Consider the following 11,252-nt stretch of genomic DNA (forward strand, 5'->3'; position numbering starts at 1 on the left):
GGTCTTTGTACACTACCTCTTCGTCTTTACTCAAAATTTCCATAGTAGCACTTCCTGCTCTGTTTTGTTCCCATGTCATAGTGTTTACTCTGTTGTAATGTAAGTTGGATCTTCCCTTCCTGTCCTGTTCTTCAATTTCATCACATTCCTCTTTTAGCCATTTTTTCCTAGACTGCTCTGTTTCTCTTCGCAGTTCATTATTTAACCTTCGGTATATCTTTCTTGCACCTTCAGTGTTCTCGTTTTTCAATTTTCTTCTCTCCTCCATCTTGGAAATCATTTCTTGTGTGACCCATGGTTTTTTTGACCTTTTCCCTTATACATATCCTATATTTTGCTGTCCTGCTTTAATGATTCCTTATTTCAGCATATTCCAGTACTCGTTGGCATTAACAGGTGCTTCTTTGTCTCGTAATGTGTTCAGAAAGTCCCGATACAGTATTTCTGTAATCTGTTCTTTGTTGGATCTTATCTTCTCTAAATCCCACTTCTTCGCCATGGTCGCCTTCTTCAGGTTTTTCATTCTTATTTCTATTTCTGCCATAAGTAAGTTGTGGTCACTATTAATATCTGCACCTGGTAATGTGTGCACCTTCTTGATTCCATTCCTGTACCTTTCTTCTATCAGTATAAAATCGATTTGGTTTCTGTATTTATCCCCTGGTGATTTCCAGGTGTAGAGCCTCCTCTTGTGGTTCTTGAACCACGTGTTTACCGCTATCAGCTGCCTTTCCCTGCAGAAGTCAATTAACCATTCACCTCTGTCATTTCTCTTTCCAAGACCATGACTGCCTACTATGTTTCCCTCTTTCCCTTCTCCTACAATGGCGTTCCAGTCTCTCATTACTATTTTGCAGCATTTTTTATTTTCGTCCATTATTCTCTCTATTACATTGTACGTTTCCTCTACAATTTGGTCATCATGACCTGAAGTTGGCATATACACCTGGACAATCAGTAAATCTTTTTGTGCTCCTTTCAGCCTTACACCAATAACCCGGTCATCTGCACAGTCTACATATTCCACGCATTTAGCCAATTCTTTTGTCATAATCATTCCTACTCCATTAATTCCTTTTACTTCTCCTCCTGAGTAGTAGAATACATATTCATCTGACTGCAACTCTCCATGTCCATTCCATCTTACCTTAGCAACTCCTACGAGGTCCATATGATTCTTTTCCATCTCTATTTTAAGGTTTTCTAGTTTTCCTGCTTGTAGCAGAGTTCTGACATTCCAGGTACCAATTCTCGTTTTGATTTTTTGCCTCCTTTCAAGTTGTCCCCCCCGGAGATCCGAATGGGGGACTATTTTACCTCCAGACACTGATTTAACATGAGAAGAAGCCATTTTTTGTTCATAAAATGGAGACTGCATTATGCAGGGAAGATAATCTGCGGTGGCATTACGTTGCCTTCCGCAGTTCTGGAGGCCGTCCCTAACATGGGATACAGACGCCTTTTGCAGCCGCCCGCTCCGGGTCAGACGCTGCATGAGAAATATAGGTTGGAAAATGAAAAACCCCTAGCCCTCGAAACCTAATAGCGTCAGGGTCGGAAAAGAACAAGAGCTGGCCGAGGGTGGCCAGGTAGGAAAGATAAGAGTGAGGAGCCTGGCATAAGTAAGTGGAAGCAATGCCAGGACTCAGCTCGGGGCCCCGTGGTTGCCAGCCACGTATCACTAGGTGTGACTCCCAGAGGATTTATTGTACCAGACATTTATGAGCGTGTATACAATCTTTTGAACAATGGTCACATATAAGCTGAGCCGATACGACGGCAAATACAATGAATGGTGAATGTTTTATGCCGTGCTCAAAAACTCGCAACTGAGGCGTGTAACTTCTCGTTTTGCACAAGTAACAACCACGTTTGAGAAAGAGACAGACAATTTGGCGGTCCTCATCTTAAACTCAAAGTTAGCGAATCTGTCACTTTTATTTTAGCTACATTTTGTCTCAAGGAATGTGCACCGCGTTGAAATATCATTTTTTCAGTTACGCTGGCTTGGACAGTGAAGTTATTATTTCTTGTAAAACTGTTGCTTTGGTTGCATAATATTGACCATAGGTACATTCAAGGGAATTTATCTTTTCTTTCTTTGTCCTATCGTCGCGAGTGTAATTTTCATGCATGCAACAAATAAACTGATTGACAGAGCCTATGGGCCATTTTTGAAGATACTGTAAGACGAAGTTTCGAGTCATTCACGCTACTTCATGGAAACTTTTATAATGGAACATTTAATGCAGACAAAACAATTCGGATAGGCCGTTCATATTACCATTTACTAGATCACGATTGTCATCCTACAAAAATTTTGACACTGCAGCTCCCTCTCATATAGCATTTTTACAACTGTACTTGCTATATATGACAAATGGGTATTCTTCTTGCTATAGAATCTCGATAAAAAAAAGTCGAACTATCCAGCATCTAGTAAAGCATCTCGTGAAAGGTTGACGTGTGCTGCCCTTTCTTGGCCGCCAATGCAAATAAACGCACTAGTCTAAGCAGTAGTCCCTAGGAGAGCAGCTATCAGTTTAAGACGAGGACAGCCAAATCATCTCTGTCGCTTTCTCAAACGCGGTTGTTACTTGTGTTACATGCTGCAGTTGCACGTTTCTCAGCGTGGCTTTAAACATTTATGTCAGCCCACAATTTCCCTATTCCAGTTGAGAACTTTAATCATAGTTGTTGCAGCCACATAAACTAACTAGCTCCTGTTGCTTGGTTATTGCAAGTAAAGGCAAAATGCTCAACAAAATGCGCAAAAATAAATGGGAATTTTTTTGGTGCCCATCTACGGCGCGTGACCGAACTCACTTGCTTACTTCTTCATTATCTTCTCATTCTCTTCTGGCTATGTTCTCTCAGATGTAAGATTTGCTTTAACTTTACACTGACGTTTGTCAAGTAAAGTTCTGAGAGCAGCTCTGTGCTGTAAAATTTTGTTTCTTATGTCTGTTTCCTCAAGATATTTTTCAGTTTCAAGTATCCGTTTGTTTTGTTAACTTTCATTGAGAGTGAAAGGCGGTGAATGCTTTTGATCAGGCTATTAAATTCCAGTTTACGTTCCTTGAAAGTGTCCGAGATTTTTTCTAAATTTTGATCTAACTCCTTAGGCTTACGTCTCATCCAGATTTACTCAATACAAACTGGACCGAAAATTGTCTTTCATATTTTCCTTTTTTCTTTTGCTGTGTCTCTGTTTAACGAATTATTGATGCTACTGCATCGAAACATTTATAAAGGATCATTTAATGCAGACATACCATTACTTCGTCTTGCAGTATCTTCAAAAATGGCTCATAGGCCCTTTCAATCAGATGCAAGAAAATTACACTCGCGACGATAGGACAAAGAAAGACAAGATCAGTTCCCCTGAATGTACCTCTGGTCAAAACTGTGCAACCAAAGCAACAATTATATATGAAATAATAACTTCACTGGCCAAGCCCATGTAACTGAAAGAATGAATTTTCAACGCTGCACACATTTCCTTAGCGCAAGTCAGCCAGACAAAATGTGGCTAAAATAAAAGTGACACATTCGATAATTTTAAGTTCAAGACGAGGACCGCCAAGTTGTCTGTCGCTTTAATCTCTGATGAACATAACGTTTCAAGTTTGATTATTGCGAAGATTTTTGTTTTAACTTTACATTACTGGATACTGATTTTTTGTGGAATCTATTCAATTTAATTCTATAAGCTTTTTGTATTTTAATGATTCTCTTTTTGTTTCCTTCACGACTGAATCCAGAGGGTTGGATGATTTCTCCTGGGTATTTAAATTTGGATACTTTAGTTATTTTTTTGAAATATGTAAACATTGGTTGTTCATCTAGATACCGAGTAGAATCTTCAATGTATCGAATTTTTTCATAAGAACCATTTAGTCCTATTTTATGATGTTTCCAAGGAGATTAATTGACTCTCCTCTGTTTTTTGAAAATACTACCAGATCGTCTGCTTAAGCAAAACGTAGTAAATGAATTTTAGTTTCTTGTAGTCTGCGTATAGATATTCCTTTCACTTCCTTGTTCCATGCACTAATCACATTTTCTAGTACAAGACGGAACAGCAAGGGAGATACTGCTATAATTTGCTTTATGGAGGTAAGGCCGTGGTCCAAGACATAATTCTCTGCCTTATTGCCATCAATCTAATATCAGCAATATCGTAAATAAAGGTTATGAAAGCTTATGACATATGAGCAGGGGTAGACCGTCTCCCTATACGGCCCCCATTTTTGTACCAAAAAGTTCAGGCATTTGGCCTTAGAATTTAACGTCTGGGCTGATGTAAGTTTATTTCTGTTTAATCAACTGTCTTACCTTTCCATTCACTTTAAACACCTCTAGTATATTAAACAATGCACATCAGTCTATTGAATGGAATGCTTTTTCGAAGCCTACGCAGTTGATCCTAGTTCATCTGTTCTTGTGGGTACGAAAGGACGTTTAGAGATTGAGAATTAGTTCCACATGGGGTGTACCATTCCTAAAACCAGCTTGTTGTTCGATAGTTAGAAAGTTCGCTTGTGATTTAAGCTTTTAAGTAAGATTTTTGAAAGAATTTTGTAAGTAACTTACAGGGGCTCTAGAGGGAAACTGAGAATTTCATAGTTTGCTGTGAGTATGCAGTTGTCTTTATTTTTTATTTCCAAAGTCCCATCTGATCGACTAAAACAGACATTGGGTGCCTGATATTTTGACATTTCTTTTCCTGGAATTCTGTAGAAATTCCTTGTGGTATTTTTGTTGAGCTCTTGCCCTGTTTCTCACAGTCTGTTTTACATACAGACGTTTTACAGATCGAATGATACCTGAACTCGGTTTCTGGAGCGTAATGAACTCACTCAACTTTTGTGTGGCTTTATGGATATACCAGTCTCTACAGGCTTTAATTGCTTGATATATGGCTTCGTGAAAGGTATTATTGCACTATCTATGTTTAAGTTTCGAAGACTTGATTCAAAGTACGTTAAACAAGATTCAAATAATTTGCATACAAACGTCGTTGGCCAAGAATGCTCTACGTGTTCAAATTTTAAAAATACTCTCTTACAAGCTTTGCAAAGCATTAGTACATCATCAACTAATTCACGTTTATTATTAAGGAATTGAATCGATTAATTAAGCAACATTGGAAACAAAACAATGGCTGAGGCAGTTAAACACTGAATGTGCATACGACACCTTCAGAAGACTTCGTATTGTGTTATTAAAAAGGGAGAATATCATAGAAAACTATAAGAAGATTTTCATGCAATTTTATTTAGCAGAAGGGAATAGCGTAAGATAGCATTATAAATTGTGCTGTGTATTTCTAAACAGAGTCCTCACAGAAATAAAATTACGTTTTTTAAAGACGAAAGAGAGTCCTCCAGTAAGCATTAGCCCGGTGGTTTGTACAGAGACTACGACAGACAGTTTTCTAATACATTTTCTCAAACAGAAAATCGCCCTGCTGTTAGCTACCTATCGAGTCACTGCTGGCTCATCGTCAGATGGTGGGTTGTTTATAGGCGCTTTGCAATATACTGTAACCAGTGCAGCTAGTAGGTATGATGGTGACACTAGTGAAATAGTTGGATTCTACCGCTTGATCGACATAAGTATTGGATAATTATGTTATTTTGTTTCTTACCCGTTTTGTAATTCCCGAAGTTGCTGGCACTCGAATGATGAATTATGCACTCATGTTCAGAAAAAAACAGAACACCTTGAACGACTAGAGACAGCACATTCATATTCACAGGACGTCTACATTAGTATACTCTGTAGAAAGGATTAGCATTTGAGCGATGTAAGCCCTAGGTTCAAGGTCAACATCGATACCACCTACCGGTAAAATGTGCCTACGGCTCTCGTTGTCGCTGTAAACCGAAGGTAATGGGTCAACGGCACTTGAGCAGACGGGCAGGATACCTCGCTGGTGTGTGTGCGAGGCATATCGTCAAATCAGCGTGGCGCACTATTGGCATGAGAGAAACTGATGGATACATCCAGGAAACGAGGTATTTCGACAATGCAGAATGGTTCACGGAAGGCCGTAGAACGTGACGAGTTGGGTCAGGTCACACCACTCAGACGGTGTCGTCGTCCCCCACCCCCCTCGCCCCGCCAAGGAGATCGACATCACATCGGAATGGCACTGCAGGAGATGGAGATGACTGCATCCTCTTCGGTTCTGGTGCAGCAGTAGAACAGTATAGCACATGGTACACTATTAGGGGTGACAGTTAGTCGCCGTTTATTAGGGCATGTATTACGTGCGCATCGTCAGTTTCTCCACCTACCTTTGACGAATGTTCAGAAACATGCTACACAACTGTGGTGTACGAAACGACGTCACTAGGGCAGGAATACCATCAGATAGTGTTTCGGACGAATCCAGTTTCTGTTTGATTGGAGATCATGGCCGCATTTTGGTTCGCCGCAGACAGGAGAAGCGGCTTCACAGTCACTGCATTCGTACAAGGCATATAGCCCCAACTCATGGCGTGTGGGTTGCTGTTGGATACAAACAAAAATCATAGGCTGTGCGTATCCAGGGCCGTGTGAACAGTGTCACCTATGTGAATGACATCCTGCAACCTTAGCCGTACACTTTCTGCACAACACCCCAGACGCTATTTTTCTGCAAGACAACGCACGACCACATTTTGATGCATGAACACCTGCCTTCTTGGCGTCACAGGATGTCAGCTTTTCTCCATGGCCCTCCAGATCACCCTACTTATGGCCAACCAACAATGTTTGAGGTATGGTGCAGCGATGGGTGCAGCTCTGTGACCCAATGCCACCCACCACAGATGAACTTTGGAACCAGGTGAATGCAGCATGGATGGCTATACCGCAGGACGCCATTCCCACATTATACGCATCGATGTCATCACGCATGGAACAAGTTACGAGGCATGGAACTTTAACAGTGGCACTTATTTATTTACAGCTCGTTCATTATAGATACGTGTTTCAAAGTATTACTGACCTTCAAAATAGTCATCACTTCTGTCTCTAAGCTGATCGTAGGTTGTGTTCCAAAAGTGAACAGCATAGAGACAGAAGTGATGACACTTTCTGCAGGACCTGACCATCATTTTGCAGGACAATGCTCAATCAAGTACAGTGCAAGCTGGTACTGATTTGTTTGACTGATGGGGCTGCAGAGTGCTGTACTGCCTACTACACTCCGCTGACTTTAGCCCTCGCAAGATCAACTCGATTTCTAATCTGAAGGAAACACTTCACGGCATTCGCGTCAGAACTGCTACAAATTCTTTGGGCAATAGACCGCACTGCTAAAAGTATCCTACGACTTCCACATCGCTAGCAACGGGCTATACACAACGCTGGTTACTACTTTGAAGGTCAGTAAACCTTTGCAACACGTATATATTTTGTACCCTCGTATCTGGGCGCATGGCGGGCACTGTGCCTACAAGGCAACAGAAAACATGCTGAACCGAGGTGACTGAAACACCAATAATTCTGCAGAACATATTAACGTACAGTCGTGCTCAAAAGTATCCGAACGACCTGAACTGCATTTCGCCTGATTCGAACGCAACCCACATGGCGCAGCTGTCTAGCAGGTCCTCTAAACGCCTCTCGGTACAGTCGTTTCACTATTGAAAATGGTTCCAACAAGTCACCACCAGAAAACACTGCTCTGTATCGCAATAACTCAAGATGTAAAGTAATACCAAGGTACTACAAATATCAGGGAACATCTTATCAAAGATAAGACGGTTCTTCAGGCTTGTAAGCTCACATTTATTGCAATAAATGACACACATGAAATGTTACCACTCTCATTATTACGTCAGATAGGTAATTCACGTAGTGCGTTCGCCGTATTCATGATTTCCTCTTCAAAATACCATACCGTATTTATTATTTAACACAAAATGAGAATATGTATGAACTTCAAATGACACGACGAACCGTCTCGTTTTGCATATGGATTCAAACCCAGGTCATGCAGACTAAGCAAAGACTTCGTGAGTGACGGAAACTACCAGTCATTCCAGACTAGGCATACAGAGAGTGATATACCTCGATTTTAGACAGTATCAGTTAGCAAATATCAACCTTAAATTACATAAGGTAAACATTGTTAACGGACGCGAATTCCTACCCAGTATCTATTGTCCTTGTTAACAAACTACAAGAGATGTTAAATATTGCTTCGTTACAAGTAACGTACTTGAAATGCCGTGAGGTAAGGCTTTGAGTTGGACAGGGATTCGAACCCAGAACCTAATTGGATTGTCGTCGAAGCACAATAAACTGTGACATATCGGATTTTCTCGGCAGTAGCTAGATGTTTTAACTGAAATGACGAGACGAATCATTAATTTTTTTCTTTCCCAGGGCTAAAAACATGGCACCTATCGCTGTTATATTCTAGAGAAAACGAACGTTAAAAATAGGTTTGTTACATCGGCAGCGACATGTGAGCATGTTGGAACTAGAAATAATATGACGAAGAGTTCAGTGCTGACTGGGATTCGAGCCCCACACATATCGTAGTTGACTCAACACAAAGAGACGTCAGCTACCGAATTTTTCTCCACCAGCAGCTCGGCATAACTTCCTTGAATTTACAGTGATGTCGCAAACAGTTCTGTGTCTCACTAGGACTCAAAACGTCAGATACAGTAGGTGTTGACAACGAATGAAAATACATTAAAAATCAAAATTATTACCCACCAGCAGATACGAGTTCTCATGCTCGCGCTTGATAACACATAATGAAAGCTTTAGTACCGGGCCAGGATTCGAACCCTTTCACGCGCAATATGTGGAGATGTTGATGAATCTGCAGATTTGGTCAAACAACAAATTTCAGTCGAGCTGTTTTGTCACGAAGGGATCAAATTCCGCGTTAAGGGTGGTCTGAGTTGCATTCCCAGATCAGAACCAATTTTATCGACATACAGAAGCTCGAATAAAAGATGGAATAAGTGTCCTGTGACACCTACATAGCGTTTGTTTCGTCACTAGAAATAAATAACTAGTATAAGAAAGGTTACTGGTGATAGAGTTTCTACGTGTCGCGAGTCCGGACTTTATTGTGGTTCAACCTAACGTCTACTTGGTAGAGAAGGAATATCATGTTTAACATGAATGTCAGACCACAATGCCATTATAACTTCTTCACTTGGCGAAACCAGAAGAGAACAGAATCGATCTCTCCTAATCAAAAATCATCGGCAGAAGTTGGAATCGAACCCAGACCGTAAGTATATGAACCTAGCATCAATACAAGAGACCACCAAATTTTCTTCTATATCACTTCCTTTCCTATCGTAACAAAGTTGCGCCACACTGAATGAGAATTCTTACACGCAGATTCCCTGTAGTGGTTTGCAGCATGTTCAGTACATTCATTTATTTGGTTGACCGAATCGCTATGAACTAGCTGCCTTGGCTACCCAGTGCATACATTCGACTATATTTTGTAATCACCGAAATAAAATCACGTAACTGACACCTTCACAGAACTGCCAACAGTGTAGGATGCAGGAATTTAAACAGGAAGTGTTCCTTTCGACTTGAGCTGCTCTATTGCGCTATCTGTTTATTAAAAACGTCGTGCAGTCCAAAAGAAAAGCTGTAACTGTCTGTCTCTCAGAAGTCTAGATCCGGCCATAAGCATTATCTCACAGCACTGTGCAATGCGCAAGTTCTGGAAGAATTGTTGTTCAGTTCTGGAGGAGTTACATCTATGTGTCAGCTAGTAGCGTAACGGTAAGCGTCACGTACTGTTGTTAAGACGTCGTGAGTTTGGGAACATTCACTGCTACATTTTTTAAAACGCCGTACTGCTGTCTGCTGAAGTTAGCGATACAATGGAACTCTGACATAATTCCCTTCACTTCTCAACCCAAAATAGTCGCATGTAGAAAAAGGGCTAACTTCTGTGACATTTTGTTCTTTTCAGGTTTAATAGATGGCCAGGCTGCAGATGCATCTCGAAACTTTTGTATTATGTATGCGAAGATCGTATCGTGCCAAAATACGTCAGAAAAGTATTTTCTACATTAGCTGTCGTGTGGCAGTGGCATTTTATTCTTCATAAAACCTTGTTTGACAGCTTTAACTCAGAACAAGTTTTCGACATGCATGTAATCAATAAACTGCATGCGCATTGTTAGACTGTTATAGATAACATCAGAGAATTCGCATATATCGTTGATGATTAATTTCTCTCTCATGTTAACTAATTTTTTAATAATACTAAAAGAAACCGTACGAAAATGGTTCACTGTATCATAAGATATGAAATAAAACTTCCCACGATAACCTTACGACGAAAGTCTGTTTCAATAAAACTGAGTATCTGTACACATGCGTGCCTCTATCGGCACGAATTAGTAAAATACTAATCACTTATATCTCGTTTTGGTCTGTGTTTGATTGGTATGCTGTGTCATATTCAAGTGGTATGCAAATGTGGCATTTCATAAATAAAGTTATGTGTTCCTGGAAACCCAAAATTTGTTTGTCAGCAGCGGAAAGAGGCGTTACCTGTTGTGCAGCATTGTAAGTGTTTCACCATTGCACTATGAGCCGAAAGTATTTTCTTACGATTTCCTTATCGATGTGTGATCTCACTGTTTGTAGCTCTTTCACAGCAGGGACAAAGATAACAGACGCTTTCTCGCAGGTTAGCACGTTTCCTCAGAGCTACGGAAAATGTATGCGTCTAGGTCTCCTCTTACGAGACCAGCAGCGGCTAGAACTCGTAAACCGGTATTTAAAGGACGAGATTAGATGCGATTTTCACGTGCAACGACTTTCCTGGGCTGAAAACCGTAAATTTACAATCTTTTGTTACAGCTCAAGCGTTAATAATAACTCGGATTATTCAATGGAAATGTCAAGAAAAATCAAGTGAACTTTGAGGCTTAATTCCGTGCACACCAGGAAGTAACTCGTCGATCACAGAGTTGTCGTACCTTGCCTTGTTACCAAATCTCAGTTACATTACCAGCAGGAAGAAGACGAACCGATGTGATCCTACAGTGAGCTGGGAAGTGACCATAGCTGACGTTTCATAGACACGGCTGCTACGGCCTGAAATACGTAATCCGTCTGATTCACATTTCTGTAACTGGGTTTGGGGACTGGAGCTTAGTTACTAATAATACTCAGAACTGATTGCAAACTTAGCTTCATAAGTCAGTAACTCTCATAGTTGAGAGTTACTGACAATACAATACAGCTCGACTTGA

The sequence above is a fragment of the Schistocerca piceifrons genome, chromosome 5, assembly GCF_021461385.2.
Source record: "Schistocerca piceifrons isolate TAMUIC-IGC-003096 chromosome 5, iqSchPice1.1, whole genome shotgun sequence".
NCBI lineage: Eukaryota > Metazoa > Arthropoda > Insecta > Orthoptera > Acrididae > Schistocerca > Schistocerca piceifrons.